This window comes from Dipodomys spectabilis, unplaced genomic scaffold (genome assembly GCF_019054845.1).
Source record: "Dipodomys spectabilis isolate Male_0828 unplaced genomic scaffold, ASM1905484v1 ptg000045l, whole genome shotgun sequence".
Taxonomy (NCBI): Eukaryota; Metazoa; Chordata; class Mammalia; order Rodentia; family Heteromyidae; genus Dipodomys; species Dipodomys spectabilis.
In genome coordinates, this window is record NW_024870722.1 from 5,514,465 (window position 1) to 5,533,325 (window position 18,861).

At 40.2% G+C, this 18,861-nt stretch overlaps 1 protein-coding gene across 1 annotated transcript in view; it reads left to right on the forward strand.

Annotated features, from left to right (window-relative positions):
• The window catches only part of Cap2 (cyclase associated actin cytoskeleton regulatory protein 2), a 124,616-nt gene that overhangs the window by 498 nt on the left and 105,257 nt on the right, over positions 1 to 18,861 (forward strand). The window lies entirely within an intron of this gene.

An 18,861-nucleotide genomic window follows, 5' to 3' on the forward strand; every position in this document is an offset into this window, starting at 1 on the left:
TTTAAGGGGTCTCACCCATTCAGCTCTAAGCGTCGCAGGGTGTGTGTGTAGGGGGGGCGGTTGCAGGGCTGGGTGTCATGGGAGGGTGAATCTGACCGGAGCCACTGGGATCAGAAAGAAAGTGCAGGAAAGCTTCTGACCCGGCTGCCCTGCAAACCTGACTTGAGGCGATGACTCACTTCTCAAATATGCCAAAGCCACTGAGGCACGGAGGGACCGCTCCGAAAATGGTACCCGGCCGCTGGCTGCCTGCGCGAGGGGGAGACTCAGCAAAGTGACCGCCCGCCTGGTCGGCCTTTTTAGGGCTGGTAGCCGGCTCTGCCGGCCCAGCGAGGAGAATATTTATTCTACACATAGGCAGCAAGGATTAGCAGGTCTTAACGCTGCATTTAGGGGTACTGAAGTAGGATTCAGAGAGGAACACTCAGCAAAAAACCGTCAAGAACCTTCGGTGCTTCTGGGAAGACAAGTCCATGCAACTTAACCACCAAGGGTTTTATCCGTTGGTACAGAATGCTATTCCTTTATTGCTTTGCTAGGTTTCTTCTCATGGAAGGATGATGATTTTTTTTTTTTGCCCTACCGTTCTTGCAAGAAAATATCTAAGACCACTTCATGTAGGATTACAATCATAGCAATAACCTTGGGGGAAAGTTGTGGTGACAAGTCTGACTAGACTGGAATCCTATACAGGGCAAGTAGGGGCTTTTTATCTTTGGTTTGGGGTTGATGGTTTTGTTGTTGTTGTTGCTGCTGCTGCTGCTGTTTTATTTTGTAATCCCCACAGCACTGCCTAGAAATCGATTTGTGGCATGTTATCCAAAAGAAATAAAATTGTGTTGGAAATAATTAAATCAATAGTTTGAATATGGTTAAGCCATGACTTCTTGAAGATATTGCCTATTTTTTAAAAAAAGTGTATTGTTCCACAAATCCCCAAATCTAAATGAATCTAAAATCAAGGTAGCCCATCAATGTTTATTAAAGATAAAGAGGGAAAGAAGTAGAGACTTATGAGAAACCAGGAGGATAATCATCATTGGATTTTGCTAGTAGGAAGTGGGTTTCTGCTGTTCATCTACAGTAACAAGGAGCAGCTTAGTTTCTTATCTAGTATTGAAGCAAAGGTTGGGAAAGTTTTGTGTGTGAAGAGCTAGGTAGTTGATAGGAGGAATTGGAGTCCCTATGTCTCATTAGGAGCTACTCGGTTTTGTTGCTGTCAATCAAAACAGCCCAAGAAACTAGAGCTGGTGGCTCACACCTGTAATCCTAGCTACTCAGGAGGCTGAGATCTGAGGATTGCAGTTCAAAGCCACCCTGGGCAGGAAAGTCCATGAGACTCTTATCTCCAATTAACCACCAGAAAACCAGAAGTGGCACTGGCTCAAAGTTAAGAGAATTTTACAACTTGAGCATATAGCTCAGGGACAGTGCCTAGGACCTGAGTTCAAGCCCTACAACTGACAATAATAATAATTTTTAAAAAGCAGCCCAAGACAGCATGCACATGTTTGGGAATCATGAAATTTGAAGTTCATATACTTTCTACCAATAACAAAATATTAGCATTATTCTTTCCTCTTCTCTCCCTAAGCATTAAAAAAATGTGAAAATGATTCTTAGCTTAGAGGAGGAGGGAGAGAATCTAAAAAAGAATCCAGAGGAGAAAATTTGCATTGCTGGTAGAAGTCTGAGACTTTCTCACCCAGGAAAAGTCTAGAGAGAAACTTTCGAAAGGATTAATTGGCTAGATTCTCCAGGTGATGAAATGATGCCCTGAGAGCTATGTTAAACACCCTCAAGAAGAACATTCACGTAGGCATTGTGATGTTTTATTTATTTTTTAATGTTTTTAACATTCTTGTTTATACTTATTGTCTTGTTTCAATGCATCAATTATGTATGTATTAAACTAATATGCAAAGTAAATGTAAGTTATGAACCTTTGAAACTATCACCAGGTTTAAAACTACGGCTTAATAACGAAGAGAGTTGTGCTTAAAAGTCAAATCTTCAAAAAGGAATTTGTAGTATTTCAACCATAAGAATGATAAGGAGCCCAAATTTAAATGGGCAAAAGATTTGAAAAAACATTTTTCTGAAAACATTCAGATGGCCAGAAAATTCATGTCGAGATGCTCAGCATCATTACTTATCAGGTAAATTATTGTCATTATCATCATTACCATTACTATTACTAGGGAAATGCAAATCAAAACCACAGTGAGATACCACGTCCTACCCACTGGTATGGCTGTAATCGAAGTCAGAAAATAGTCAGGCATGGTGGCACACAGTTGTAATCCTAGACTTTGGGAATGATGCAGAAGGATTGTGAATTTAAGGCCAGCCAGAGCGACATAGTTAAACAAACAAAAAAAGTCAGATAATAACAAGTGCTGAGATGTGAAGGAATTCATTGGCGTTGTGAATATAAAGTAACATTATTCTTCAAAAAACAGAAGATCTTCAAGTTAAACACAGAATTACCATATGGCTTAGTGGTTCCACCATAAGTTAATAATTCAAGAGAAATATGAACCCATGTCCTCTATACAGAAACCTGGACACATGTCCATAACAGTAGTATTCATAAAAGCTTAAAAGTGAACACCACACAAATGTCCATGAGCTGATCAATGAACGGATTGGTAAAATGTGATATATCCATAAAAGAGTATGGTATTTGGCCATAAAAAGGAGTTAAATTCTGTTACCTGCTACAACATGGACATTTGAAGACATTATGCTAAGAGAAAGAAGCCAGTGGTGAAAGATCACATCTTTGTGTTCTAGGAAATTCCAGAGATCCTTGTGATCCTCATGGGATTGCATTAAAATGTACAGAACATGAGGCAAGGGATAAAGTTGGGAGGAAGGAATGGGGAAGAACGTCAAAACGGAGATGTTGATTAAGATGCACTGTATTCATGAACTGTCTTGTTGAATGGCAACTCCTTGGTACAACTACTTTAAGATGATCATCTTTTAAATGCCCAGAACAAGGAAATCTAGACAGATTAAAAATAGGGGCTTCTTTCCAACCTTTTCATAGGTTGAACTCTTCCCTGGTAAGATGTTGATAGTAGGAATGGGAACCTTGGTACCTGATTGGGCTCTTTCTGGCTGTTCAAGTTTCCTGTGGTGGCTACCTCTCCATCTTCCATCTTCCATCTGGCTACAGAATGGGCTCTCCCTTCATAGGAATCCTCTTTCTCCCGATGTCCTTCTGAAGGGCAAGTGGGTGAATATCTAAATCTTCAGTGATGAATGACTTTAAAAATAGACTTGCTAATGCCAATGACTCTCAAATGATATAGAATGAGGAGCATTTCTTAAGGTATTTTGCATTGCTAGAATAACATACCTGAGGCTGAGAAAAGTATAAGAAAGGGATTTGTTTTGGCACACAGTTCTGGCAGGTGGCAGGAGGGTTTTGTGCTGTATCACAGAATGACCGAGAAGTAGAACGAAGTGTGACCGCATGCACCAGGGACCAAGCAGACGGCCTCACCTTGCTTTGTAACAACTCAATCTGGAAGAAACTCACTCTGTGTCTTGGGGCCTAGTCTTGCAAGGCCTAATCTATAAAGGCATTAATCCATTTGTAAGAGAGGTGGTTCCTAGAAACTAATCATCCCCCCCCCCCCAAAAAAAGCCCCATTCCCTAACACTCTGCATTGAGAAACTGTTTTATCTTGAGGTTTGACAAGGACAAAACACACTCAAACCACAGCAGGTTGCAACTCATATCTGTGTGTCTAACTTGAATGTCAGCAGTCCTCAGTCTATCATATGTAAAGAGGAGAGTGTCTCACCCTCTTCTCCAGTTCTTTTCTCTCCTCTCTCTTTACATATGAAGGCCCTGTGTTTAATCCATCTTAAACATCCATTTTACTGGAGGTCTATCTCTAACCTAACCTATTTAAGTAAATTGTTCTATCCACGACTGGAAAAATATAGAGAGGGGATGGGGAAGAGGGGAAAAAAGAAGACATTTTAGAACATTCATTTAGTTTTTAGGGACAAGGAAGTATGTATTCCAATGCCTTAGCAGAGAGTTGCTAGTAAATCTTGCTTTATAAAAGCAAATCTTTCTTTATAAAACAATAACTGATTGTCAATCTAGTCAAATTGGAGAATGGTGTTAAAATATAAACTTAATGACACTGTCCCATTAGTAAGGAAATGGAAAGACTTGGAAAAAATCATATTAAGTCAAATAAGCCAGACCTAAAGAAACCTAGGTCTCATGGTTTCCCTTATTTGCAATAATTAGTATACGTCTAGGATAATCTTAGCAGATGAGCAGAATAGCTCAATAATTATGTACGTATCACCATATAAGATGATGCTAAGGAAGTGGCCTAAGGTAGAGTGTTAACTTTGGGCTGAAGAGCTCAGGGACAGTGCCCAGGTCCCACAACCAAAAAATAAAATAAAATGATGATGCTAAGTGAAATGAACTCCAAGACATGGACACAAGAGGTTTTTCTTTGTTGCTGCTGCTTTTAATGTACTATGTGATTTTTTTGTTTCTTTTGTATGTTCTGCACCCTATGGTATATCCCCTGTTGTCACTGTATTTGATTTGGGTGCCCTAATATTGTATATACATTTATTTGAATTAGGAAAGGGAAGGGAAACAACAGAATGGTGAGACAAAGGACAAGGGGGAACCAATGCAACCAACAATATGTTGGAAGTGATCTGTACAACTTGTGGGGGGTTGGAAAGGGAGGGGGAGTATGAGAAAAATGAGGGAAGGGGAAACAAGTTTGACAAGAAATACACTTATTACCTTAATTATGTAACTATAACCCCTCCCTCTGTACATCACCTTGACAAGAAAAAAGAGGATAAAATCATGGCTCATACAGATCAAATATTAGGATCTTAAAACATTTTTAATGAGTTAGAAAGGTCTCCCAATCACTTCAAAGGAGATCCTTTAGGACAATGCTGAAATGAATTTGCTAAGGTCAGAGTGACTTGTTCCACAAGAGCATTTCCACTAGATGAAATTCTGTTGTTTTGGCATGCTTACAAAGAGTAATTATTTGCCTTACTAACATTATTCTTTTATAAGTTAACTTCTGTCTATGCAACCTCCTCAGACAATGATGGGCTCATATTATCCAGATGCACTAAATTTGCCTTTCTTACCTCCTCCTTACAGTGATAATGAAAATAGTTTGTTCTGTCACTACCCTGTGATGTCTAGCATGAGACTCGGAAGGAGTTTTGATTGACATTTCTATAACAAATATATTTTCATCTATTTATGTTTCTCAGTATTATAGTCACAAAAACATGTATCAAGTTAAGGATCATGTTGACTCACTTTATTGCTATGTATACCTATCAATACATGCATAAAATAATGAGAAGATAAAAGGGCTTAAAAGAGATGAAATTTTAGTTAAAACTACTTTCTAGCTATCAACATATGTAATGTTTCTGTTCCTTTGATGTCACATCCCGAGATAATGGCCTCAAGAGAGTTTTTTAAAAAATATCTTGACCTTTCAATTAAAATGAAAACGTAAATAGGTGTTTTGATACAGTCAAGTATGACAGGATGACAGGTAAAAGTCATTAAATCATAAACTACACAAATTCCAGGACATCCCTGTTAGAGTGTGAAGACTGAAAACTAACCTTTAAGGAGAAAATAGGATCATGCAGAATTTGTGGCTAATGAGCAGCCATGACAATTGAATAATGGTGATATCATCAAAAGCATTTCAAAGAGCAATACAATCAGATTGTTTTTAACAGGTCAATATTTACAAAGTGCTGGAGTTACAGTCTTCATACCTAGTTATATTTTGGCAAAAGTTTTTATCTGACAGGCTACAGAAATGTGCAAGAGGGTTTTATAAAATTCCCTTAGGTTGCTGGGGACCAGTGGTTCACGCTGTAATCTTAGCTATTCAAGAAGCTGAGCTCTAAAGAGCTCCATGCAAAGCCAGCTGACACATAAAAAATCTTTGAGAATGTATGTCTAATTAATGAGCAAAAAACTCCAAAACAACCAACAGAGTGGAGACATGGCTCAAGTGGTAGAGTGCCAGCTGTGAATAAGGCCTGTACCAGCATCACACACACACACACCCCTTTTAAGCCACATAAAGGAAAAATTTAAAAATTTTAGTAGATTCATGGCCCACTTGCCTCAGGCTCTAAGGTCTTAGGATTTCTTTTTTTTAGTTTTATTTTATTGTAAAGATGCCGTACAGAGGGCTTACAGTTACATGAGTAAGGTAATGAGAACATTTCTTGTGCAGCATTGTTACCTTCTCCTTTGTTTTTCTCCTATCCCTTCCCTTCCCCACCTCCTCCACTCCTCCCACACACACCCTTCCCCACCCCAAAATTGTAGAGTTCATTTCCAACATAGTGTCTTGTGAGTCTCATTGTTGCAATGGGTCATCCTGTGTCCTTGTTTCAGCATTTTGTTATTTCCCTTCCTCTCCCCAAATTAGATATATACAATGCAGGGCATCAGAATCAAATACAGTAACAACAGGGGATATACCATAGGGGGAAACAAAAAAGAAACAAAAGAAACAAACAAACAAAAACAAAAGAAACAAAAAAATCACAAAAACAACAACAAAGAAAAACCTGTGTCCATGTCTTGAGGTTCATTAACCCACTTCTGGGCGTTTACCCAAATGATCACAAACAAGGCCAGACTTAAGCTACCAGCACAACTATGTTTATTGCAGCGTTATTTACCATAGCTAAGATATGGAACCAACCCAGATGTCCTTCAGTGGATGAATGGATCAAGAAATTGTGGTATATATACACAGTGGAATTCTATGCCTCCATCAGAAAGAATGACTCTACCTCATTTGTTATGAAATAGAAAGACTTGGAAAAAATCATACTAAATGAAGTAAGCCAGACCCAAAGACGTATAGGTCCCATGCTTTCCCTTATTTGCAATAGTTAGTATATGTCTAGGATAATATTATCAGATGAACAGAAAAGCTCAAAAACTATATAGGGCCATATAAGATGAATCTTAGGATTACAGAGTGCATCGCTACACCTGACTTTACCTGTTTTCTGGCCAAAAAAATCAAAGCACAATTAAGGTGGAAAATGCTTCTTCATTTAGAACTGGTAGATGGACCTATTTCTTGACTCGCATAGTGCTAGTGACTCCTTGTTCTGCTGGAATTAGGGAAGGGATTAAAACACTACAAACTAAAGATGCTGATAGCTGTCACATCTCTCAAAAGGGGATGATGATGACATTATTTTTCTTTTTTCATAGTTAGGTCTTCCTTTTACTTATTTTTTTCACCTTTGGATGAACACTCTGTATGGCACCGTGTGTGTGTGTGTGTGTGTGTGTGTGTGTGTGTGTGTGTGTGTGTGTGTGTGTGAATAACCAAACAGATAGCACTATTTACATCTCTAAATGTATGTCTTCCACCAAGTTTGGGGAAAATCTTAAGCTATAGTTTTCTTCAGAGATGTTTTCTACCTCAGTCTCTTTCTCCTCTCATGGGTTCTCAGTATCTTTTAACATGAGACAATTTTGTATGGCTCCTTAGGTCTTTTAGATTTTTTCAATTCTTCCAATTTTTTTTTAATTTTTAAATTTTCACTCTCCAATTAGATAATATCTATGCTATTAAGTCTCTAGACATCTTCTTCTGTCACCCTCATTCTGCTATTGGACCCATCCAGTGCACTTTTAATTTATTAAATTTATTTATTAATTAAATGTACTAAATATTACTTAATATTTATTTGATTTTTTTAGTTTTAGAGTTTATACAGTTTCCATGTCTCCGCTAAGAATTTCTGCCTTTTCATTCATTTCAAGAGATTTTCACTTCATTTCCTCTACCACAGTTAATATAGTTTCTCTAAAATTGGTAATTCTGTCATCTGTCATCTTGGAGTTGGCGTTTATTTGTTGATGGCTTTTTCTCTTGAGGACTGATCATGTTTCTGCAGTCTCTCTCATGCCAAATAGTTTTTGATTGAACATTGGACAATTTGAGTACTATATTGTGAGACTTGGAGTCCTTTGGAAAGCGCTGAGGTTTTTATTTTTTGTTTTGTTCTGGCAGGGAGTCGGCACAGTGGTACATTCTGTACACAGTGATTCCAACATCATTTTAATCATCCCCCCCATTCCTCTGCTGCTGTGGGGCCCAGGCATGCACTAGTTACAGGTTATTTTGGGACCTGAGCAGTAGATCACATCATTGAGCTCCCAAAGCCTTTGAAATGGTCCCACACACTCACAGCTCAGCAGTGAGCCCGAGACTCCCACAGAATGAGGGCATCCCTTCTTCAGCTCTCTCTTCTCTGTCATTCTTCCCAGACTCTCCTGCCTCCATGAGCCCTTTGTTCTGTTTACCTGAATAGATACAATTGGATTTCTAAGTGTGGCCATACATACCTTTAAAGGTGTACATGACTTATTATTGAGTTGTAAGGACTCTTCCTGTATGCTGGATACAGGAGAGCAATATATTTACCCGATAAAGAGACAAAAGACCCACATTCTGTAGTTTCCTGGCTAGCAGGGTCTCTATGGTTCTTCTTCTTCTTCTTCTTTTTTTTTTTTTTTTACTGTCTGTACCCAGTCCACGCAAGAGCAAATCTAAAGAGTGAGGGCACAGAAATCAAAAGACCTTAGCCAACAGAATAGTACTTAGAAAGGGCCATTGAAGTGGGTAGAGACAGCTCATTTTTGGTGAATGGCCCCTGCCCCACATATAACTAGGAAAGGTCCCACTTGCATGACGGAGGAATAGGATCACGATTTAACCTGATTCTATTAGAGTCTGTCATTTTGTGGCTCCGTCCTTATTTAGCTCCACCACCCTAAGTTTTGTGCTACCGTCTTAAAACACTTGAGATAAACAACTTACAAGGAAGAAAGGTTTCTTTTGGTTCAGAGGTCCATGACCAGGACATGGTCACTTGACCCTGCAGCTTTGGGCTCAGGACTGTGATACAGAATATCTGAACAGGTCAAATGACACAGGAGGTCTGTTCTCCTCATGGTGGCAGGAAAGCAAAGAGACAGGAAGGGGCTGAGGTCCAGGTATCCATTCAAGGACATGCCCACCATGACCCAGATTCTTTCTGCTAGGTCCTACCAGGCTGTAAGTACCATGGGCTGGAGTCAAGCCTTCAACACCAGGCTTTGCAGGGTAAATTCCAGATCCAAACTCTAGCAGTGGCTTGTGTTTGCAACTTGGTAAGAAGCTGGCTCCAGAAATGTAAGCCTTCTAGGAGAGTGAGTGAGAAGTGTGGAGGCGGGCTCCTTGGCAACATGAATCTGTCTCTTGGTGAAAGAACTCCCTGCTTGACTGAGCCTGGGCTGCTGGCATCCCCTCCTGCTCCAGCTGAACAGGAAATGCATTTCACTCAGCCCCAGCCTCCCAAATGTGCCTAGTGGGCAGTGGCAAGATGTGCCTGAATGGTCAGAAGAAATAAACATTGAATGGGCTGGCCAGTGGACAGACGAATAAATACTATGGTGGCCAAATTCTGCCATACATACATTATCCTAATTAGAAATAGTGACTCACACACACCCTCTCTCAGTGATTGGTCATTTCCTGGGAAAAGAAAGAAAGAAAGTCATTGACAAACTCACAGCAAACAGAATTTAATAAGACAGTCCAGTTTGATAGTAGCTGAAGAAATAGTTTTGGAATATTTTTGGTGCGCTTTTAGAGAAATTAGTTCCCCACCCCCAACCCCAGAGAGCTTTCTTATAAACTAGTTGCCTGTCCTCACCATGAGGAAAGATTTGAAAGTCTTCACATTCCTGCCACTTCACACCATCTACTTCTTATTTGTTCACAGGCAGATGATTTTCAGAATCCCTGGGTATCAGGGTATCATTTCTTCATCCTTGACCTAGTGAAGACAACAGGAAAGCAGCAATCAGGAAATCTGAACCACCTCACTCTTGTCAATGTTATCAAAGTGGCATTCTCCCGTAGTTGCTTTATGAACTTACTGTGAAGGATTTATAATTGTATTTATAGTTGTTTTCATGCAAAATCCTAATGGGACAAAAGGGAGCATTCACATTAGAGGAAGCAAGGATGCTCTTGTAATCATGGGAGGAGACCATTGTGGTTCTGAGTGGGAAAAACTAACCTAGCTTCCACTTTGAAAATTCTCCTATTTACAAAAAAAAATCTGGCTGGTAGCCTGACCTGGGATTGTGCCAGAAAGTAGGCAGACAAGGAAAAGGCAGTGAGTGGAAGCCAATTAATTAGTCAATCAAAAAGTATTTATAGAATTCTCTAGGTATATGGAAGTGTGCTGGCCTCAGTGGGGGTTTGCTTGGAAGAAGGAGATATGACCCTAGATCCTAGAAAGCTTGTAAATCAGCTCCTTTGGAAGTAAAGCCTACATCTTCTAACAGAAAGGAAGGCACAGGGTGTGTTTTAATTGGACAATGAGCCTTACAGATGCTGAGAATGTAATCCAGACAACTAGGCTGTTATTCTGGTTTATCGCCATTTTGATCAGTGGCCTGGGGGTGTCAAATACTCAATTTAGTTCTAAGAACTGTTTTTTATAACTGACCAGACTGAGCTAGGTGACTGCTTACCACATCCTTCCCAACTGAGCAGGAGCTTCTTTGGGGGGAAGGATAAAGAAGGTGCTTTTCTAAAAATAGTCCAACTGAGATTTTGCTTATAGCCTTTGTAGATATCATTTTAAAAAAGGGGGTCAGCTGGGTGCTGGTGGCTCCTGACTATAATCCTAGCTACTCAGGAGGCTGAGATCTGAGAGTTGTAGTTCAAAGCCAGGTTGGGCAGGAAAGTCTGTGAGACTCTTTATCTCCAACTAACCACTAAAAAGAGGTGGGGCTGTGGCACACGTAGTAGAGTGCTAGCCTTTCTCAAAAAAAAGCATAGGAGTCATTGTAAAAATGTTTACAAGGACAATAGTTGATTTTTAAAAGCGAATTACATAGTAAAACATTCATTTTATAGTAATAAAGACTTAGGAACTTGTGGTTAGAAATGTTGGCAAGAAAAGATGTTATAGGAAATGGTCAGGGGAAATTTCAAACTTCGTTAAACCTATAGGTTATTGCTTCCAATACTGCATTTTTAAGGTAAATTTACATATTTTTCATGTCCTAAAAATAACTATGGCAAAAATCTATTTGTCAGAGAATTGAATAGAAATAGGCTAGAATACAAGGTTTTCAGTATGTCTCAGTATGAAATACTTCTCAACTTTCAGGTTGGTGTCACAAAGGTAGCGCATAAGCATGCTAATGTGCGGAAGTGATGTAAGGTTTGTTAGTCTGTCCACAATTTTAAAGCTTAATTGTTTTCTGATTTTTAAGACATAAGTCTGTAATGGATTTAAATGTCTTATTTGTAGTATAATGAAATGTTTACAGAAAGATAACTTTTTCATTAAAATATTTATTTATTTATTTGTTTTCAGTCATGGGGCTTGAACTCTGGGCTTGGGCATTGTCCTTGTGCTCTTCAGCTCAAGGCTAGTGCTCCTACCACTTGAGCCACAGCGCCACTTCCGGTTTTCTAGTGGTTTGTTGGAGATAAGAGTCTCACAAAGTTTCCTGCCCTGGCTGGCTTTGATCAGGGTTCATTAAAATATTTTTTAGAAAAAAAATGTTGACAAGATAAATAAATGGACAGGAGAAAAACACTTTAAAACAATGAGTCTTTTCCAGTGACCAGACTTTCTTGATGTGTGCTTACCATCTCAAATACTGTAATTATTGCTACTGAAAGCCAAGTGAGATGGAATAACTTTCTACCACTAGCCTACCTATTTACTATGACTGTGTTGCACACTTGAGTTGTCTTTTAGACTTCACCAAAAGGCTGCATATAGATAGTAACATCGCAGAGCAAAACAAAATTCAACCTTTATCCAACAGTCCCCCCACTTAACAAGAGCTAGGTACAAATCCAGGTGTAGGAGATTGCAAAGCCATGGCCTCTCTGTACTACACCAAATTAAGATGAGTCTAATCTCTAGGACCTTAAAAAGTGTCCTTTTTTTGCAGGGAGGGGCTGGGAGAATGGTTGTAAAAAAGATAGAAATGATATCTCCTTTAGTGCTTTATATCTAGACCTTCTGTTGTGGGCATAACCCTGGACGTTGGACACTGCTATTGGGCACTAACTATCTGTACTTAGTGAATGGATTTTACAAAGCAAGCAATGAGCCAGGCACTAGTGGCTCACACTGAGTACAGGGGGCTGTGATCTGAGGATCACAGTGCAAGCTAGCTTAGACAGGAAAGTCTATGAAACTCTTATCTCCAATTAAGCATCAGAAAACTGCAAGTGAAGCTGTGGCTCAAAGTGGCAGAGTGCTAGCCTTGAGCGGAAAAAGCTTAGGGACAATACCCAGGCCCCAAGTTCAAGCCCTACAACGTACACCAACAACAACAAAAAGAGCAATGAAGTAAACAATTCTAAAACAAAAATAACCATATTTTCTCCCAGGAAATTATGTTCTTGATTCCAAGACACCTTCTTAGTAAAGACAGAAGATGAGAGAGCATTATTGACTATTTCCTTTTCTAAATGTATGAAATATCTTAAAAAGAATAGGTTTATAGACCCTGCCAGAGACAAACAAGGCTAGTCTTGTCTTTCCTACGTCTTTTTTACATCTCTTGAAAATCATTTATAAAGAAAAAAGATGGACAACAATGCATGTGATCATAAGGTTCAAACACTGGAACACAGCTGGGCATAGAAGTACATGCCTATAATCTACAGCATGCAGGGAGCTAGGGTAAGAGAATCAAAACCAAGCTTAGTCTATATAGCTAGGGGAAAAAAAGCCAAAACTTTCTTCAGATAAGAAAACATAGGTAATACAAAAGGATCAAGAAGCAGAATTGCTTTGGACTTCTTACCATCAAAACAGGAAGTTCAAAGGACTGTGGCCTCAGTACCTTTACACTTGTGAGGAAAACTTCCAGCCTGGAATTCTGTATTCAGCCGAACTTCCAATCAAGTGTGAGAACATAATACAGGGAGTTTCAGATTGCAGGTCAAATAAATTGACTTTTCCTGAACTTTTTTTTTCTCCCCCAAAGAAGATTCTCTTTCCAGAGTCCAGGAAAACAGGTGACATAACAGGAGAAGGAGGAAAGGAAATTCTGGTTTGGAGGAGTGGCTCATGTGGCAGTGCACCTGCCTTGGAAACACAAGGACGTCAGTTCAAATCCCAATACCTCCAAAAGGAGAGGGAAAGGGATGTAGGAGGAAGGAAGGAGAGAAAGAGAAGTCCCTAGAATGAAGGTGACCATAAATTCCAGGTCACAGAGGAGCAGCAGACCCAGGAGCCATGGTGTAGATGGGAGACAAAAAAATCTTCTGGTAAAATACATCTGAAAAGAAACACTAATAGAATTCCAAACTCCTTTGGCTCTATTGAATCGAGATTCACATGATGAGAGGAAGAATTTGAAGCTGAGTCATTTTTAAGTACATAGAAAATTGAGGAGCTGAACATAATAGCTTTAGGAAAACAGGTATTGCGAGAGAAATGGCAAATCATCAGTATGTCTCATGACTCAGATGTGAGTACTCCTAATTACGTGAGCCTTGAATATCCATCCCATAAATTAGAAGTCTATAGGAAAGAAGGAAGGAACAGAAAGGAGAGCTCAGATCTGAGGTGGTGATGATTGGCAAGCAAACAATTTACCCTCACCTTTGAGTGGGAAGTTGGTGCATAATGCCAGCAACGGACGAAGAATAAGACACAAAGGTGTGCTGTTTGGAGATAAGGCGGGGATTACCAAAAGAGACAGCTAAAGAAGCTGAAAATGGTTGAGTCATTTGGGGAGATTGGATTTAGGAGCTGATCTTTGCTTAGATGAGGGACAGTGCCCAGGTCCCGAGTTAAAGCCAAAAGAGGGGGAGAGGCTAGGTCAGTGCCAAAAACTAAAAGAAAGAATATTCAATGTTTTTAACATGAAAAAATAGTAACTTTAAAAAACTGTATTTAACCTGATTTAAGCATAATAGATACATGTCTAAATACCATGTGACACCCCATTATTATGTATACATTTTTTTTTTGTTGGTCGTGGGGCTTGAACTCTGGGCCTAGGCACTGTCCCTGAGCTCTTCAGCTAAAGGCTAGCACTCTACCACTTTGAACCACCACTTCTGGTTTTCTGGAGATAGTCTCATGAACTTTCCTGCCCAGGCTGGCTTCAAACCATGATCCTCAGATCTCCAACAAAAACAAACTGGCAAGTGGAGCTGTGACACAAAATGGTTGGGGCTAGCTTTGAGCAAGAGAGTCCAGGGACAGCGCCCAGGCTCCATAACTGACAAAAACAACATAAAATAAAAAAAGAAAGTAGAGTAGCTACTACTAAAGGGCTGGTAAGGGAAGGATGCGGGGGAGATAGAGGGAGATTGGATGGGGACTGGGGGCAGGGAGGGGTGGGAGTTAGATACCAAGAATTAGACAGCACAAAAGAGAAGGATACACGGCCTCTAAATGCAAAGAGACCATAAATGTATAAAGCAATGGGAGTGCTAGTCATTCAGAATTGTCATTACACACCCTTGAGGGATCACATTATATCCTCTGAATATGTACAATTATTATAGGTCAATTCAAAAGATAAACTAGCACCAAGCACAGTGGTTCATATCTGTAATTCTAGCCACTCCAAAGTCTGTGATCTGAGGATTGAAGTTCAAAGCACAGCCCAGGCAGAAAAGTCTGTGAGATTCTTATCTCCAGTTAACCACCAGAAAGCCAGAAGTGGAGTTGCGGTTCAAGTGATTGAGTGCTAGTTTTGAGCAAAATGGCTGAGAGACAGTGCTCAGGCCCTGAGTTCAAGCCCCAGGACCAACACCAAAAAGAAAAACCAAAAGGATAAACTAGCATGAAAAAGGAAAGATGTGGGTAAAATTCAAATTTTAAAAATAACAATAATGTCACACAGGAATGGGTATACTTCTCATTACAAGGCAACTCAAAAGAGACACTCAAAAGTAAATATAATACAAGGAATCAAGGTTAATGTCATAGAGATTCTTAAAACAGCTCGCTAGGGGAAACAGCGAGAGAACAGAAGATACTCTGTGAAAGGAAACGTACTCGTTACCTGACTCAGGTAATTGTAGTCCCTCTGTAGATCACCTTTATAATAACAACTAATATAAACTAACTTAAAAAAAAGAATTCCTACATGAAGGAAAAAACAGATCTCTGGGAGGATGAAATTGTGAGATGCTAGGTCCTTCCTCTTTTTCCTTACACACATACACACACACACACACACACACACACACACACGTACACACACACACACACACACACACACACACACCTCTTTTTGGTTCTTAGACTACTTACTGTCCAGCCATCATGCCTTATCCCTCAGTGTAGCTCCTGACCCACATATAGAGCTGTGGGTCCACCAACGCATTCCTTTCTCTGACTGTGCTATTTGTATTTGCTTTGACTATCCAATGTGCTTTCTCAACTTGATTCTTTTTCTTGTTTTTGCAGGGGCGGGGGGGGATGCTTAACTGGGATTTGATCTTGGGGCTTCATGCTTACTAGGCAGGCATTCTTCCACTTGAGTAACACCTCCAACCTTTGTTTTTTGCTTTAGCTACTTTCCAGTGAGGTCTCTTGCTTTGTGCCTATGGCTGGTCTCACATCTGTGCCTCCTGTATAGCTGGAACTTATTTTGCCCAAGCTGGCCTAGAATTCCAATCCTCCCAATTCCCAGTTCCTAAATATCTTGGATTATCAGCATGGGCTGCCCATGCCCAGTCACAACCTAATTCTTAATTTCCAGCTCCTGTCAAAATTTAAGTCCACTGTAAAAAGTGAAAGCAAAAGAGACCACCTGGCAAAAATTTGGAGAATCTACAATCTGTCTTTCCTCATTCTTGAGGGCCAGGATAGCAACTGAGGGCCTGTGTGGGGACAGGCAGACAGACAGACAGAAAGACAGAGTATGTAAAAGAGCACGTGAAAAAAGAATATGTTGAGAGCCTAGAAATCTCAGACCCCATCAGTCACTCTGGGAATGCTAACGTGATACTTTCTTTCTTTTATTTATTATTCAGCTTCTCTTAGAAACTGTTTTAAAATTGTAAACCCAGAGGCATCAGCCGCTTTCCAGTGTGTGTGTGTGTGTGTGTGTATGTCTCTCTCTCCCTCTCTCTCTCTCTATATATATATATATAGTGTGTGTGTGTGTGTCCTTTGATGAGCTGTATTTATATCTTTAGAGACTACAGAAGGACTTGAGTCCTGTTGGTGATGATTGTAACCTGCAGTGACATCCAAGTCCCTTGGGAACTACATTCCATAGCAATTACAGACTCACTCACGCTGACTTTCAACATATGGAGCCCTTGCTATGAGATAATGTAACTTGGGATCTGGTCAGGAGACTGATAAAGCCACAGTCAGAGAAGTCAGTCCTGGATGTGCAAAACCACAGTGCAAACCCATCCCTCCCCCTCCCCCCCTCTCCCCGTCCTGCTGGAGTGGCAGGGGGCTTCAGCTGGGGGTGGAGCTAATGTAGCCTGCTAACAATGCAAACACTCTTTTTTTTCTATCATAGACTAGGTCTGTGGTGGTTAACATTTGGCAAAGTTGAGTAACAGGGAACAGAGATAACTGTGAACAGATGGACAACTATTAAAAGATTTGAGGGGCTTTCAACATGTCTCAAATGGCCTTCAACCCACCTACATGATACCCAGTTCCCTGGCAAAAAGATTATGTAAAGGATTCAATTAAATTTCTCCTTCCTTTTTTGTTTTTTTTTCTCCTGTCTTCACTTGCGATGGAATCAAAAGCTCTGACGTGAAGAGGAAAAGAATAGATGAGAAACTTCTAATTTTGCATCCCCTTGGGATTAGATGCTGATTTCAGCTGTGCTGAGAACCTGCTCCATAGTTTGGCAGATTTGGAAGAGAAGGTTTTCCAAAATAGACGGGGTGCTCTGCCTCCATCTCTGACGACTGGCATGCGGATGCAAAATTACAGAGATGGATGCATACACTGATGCATTTAGCCTTGCTTTGGGGAAAGAAAAACCACAGTGGTCTGCCATCATTGTATCTAAAATATCTGGCTCCCTGAAGAAATATAAAATATGCACACATGTCAGAACACTGAAACTTAGCCGTGTACTATGGCAGCAATGTGTCTGAATCCCAAACTTGCTATTCCTCTTTTGCCCAGAATGATGATGATTTGAAAATTCTTTAGTGTGAAAAGTCACCATGGGCACTGATTCAGGCAAGACATGTTTTATTTTCTTTGGAGCAACAGACCCATTTTGCCAAAGTCAATCCAAAGCAGAAATGGCCAGGTTTATGATGCTTATAAATGTTGGTTCTCGTGAACAGGGCCAAAAGTCTTATCAGCTTCCATTCCTCAAAGGAATGTAAATATAAATTCTAGGACCAATCATTTTAAGGGATTGACCTACACAGTATCTACAGAGTATAAAGATGGATACCCACCCACTCCCAACTTCTCTTCTGTCCTTCCCTCCCCACCTTCCCTTCACCTTTCTTTCCCCTTCCTTGCTCTTCCTCCTCTCTCCTCTCCCACTTTATGTCAGTACTAGGGCTGCAATTTTTGCCCTCATGCTCTTGTGTAGCTTTTTTACCCAAGACTGCTACTCTTCCACTCCAGCCAGGCCTCCACTTCCTGCTTTCTTTTGCTGTTTTATTGATAGTAGTCTCTCAGATTTGTCTGCCTGGTTTCAAACCAGTCATCAGATCTCAGCCTCCTGAATAGTTAGGATTATAGTCATGAGCCATTGGCACCTGGTTATCCCCGATCTCTTAACCAGCAAGAATCTTGAGTTCCTGGAGATACTATCTTGAAAGTCCAGCCCATCTAACACTAAATGTCACCTAAAAACAACCAGCAGCCTTACACAAGGACAACACCTATGTTTCATAGCTTTAAAAGTCCAACCCAAAGGTGATGTTAGGGAAATGAACCCTAAGATATGTATTCAAATGTTTTTTTTTCTTTCATGCGATTGTTTCTAACACATTTATAAGATTATTTCTTTGTTGCTTTGTATGTCCCTCCCCCACAGTATAACCCCTGCTTTCACTGTATTTGATGTCGGTATACTTTGTGGAGGGGAAGGGGAAAAACAAATCGTTTAAATAGGGATACAGGTGGACCCATTGCAACAATGAGATGTACAAGTCGTTATGTCGAAAACGAACTTTACAACTTTGGTGCGGGGGGCGGGGGGGGAGGAGGGGGGGGGGGGAGGGGAGGATTGGGGGGTCGGGAGAAGAATGGGAAGGGGAAACAAAGGAGGAGGCTACAATGCTTGATAAGAAATGTACTCATTATCTTGCTCATGTAATTGTAACCCCTCTGTACAGTATTTTCACAATTAAAAAAAAAAAAAAAGTCCAACCCAACCATTCAGAATCACTTTCAAATAGCTGAGCAACAGAAAAAAAAAAAAAAAAGAACAATCTGGTCATAACAGTTAATGCTCAGGGTGATTTCCCTCCCTGTTTGCAGATCGATGCACAGCTTTCTAAACTCACAGTTCTTTGCTGGGCTGGGTGTCTTATAATTGAGTAAATGAAGATTATTATTGGTTTCAAAGTTCCCTGGGGACTACACTTTAACAGAAAGAATTGTTGAAAATAGTTAATGTGCTTCCCCCATTTAGCAGGATAAAAGTAGACAATATAAATTTGGAGTTAGTGTTTGTGGGTTGTTAAGTAAGTGCCATATGTAAATGGCATCCTGTGACACTGAAGCATCTGAGCTGGCTCCTGGAAGGGATGGGGAGGGAGTTAATACTTGTGT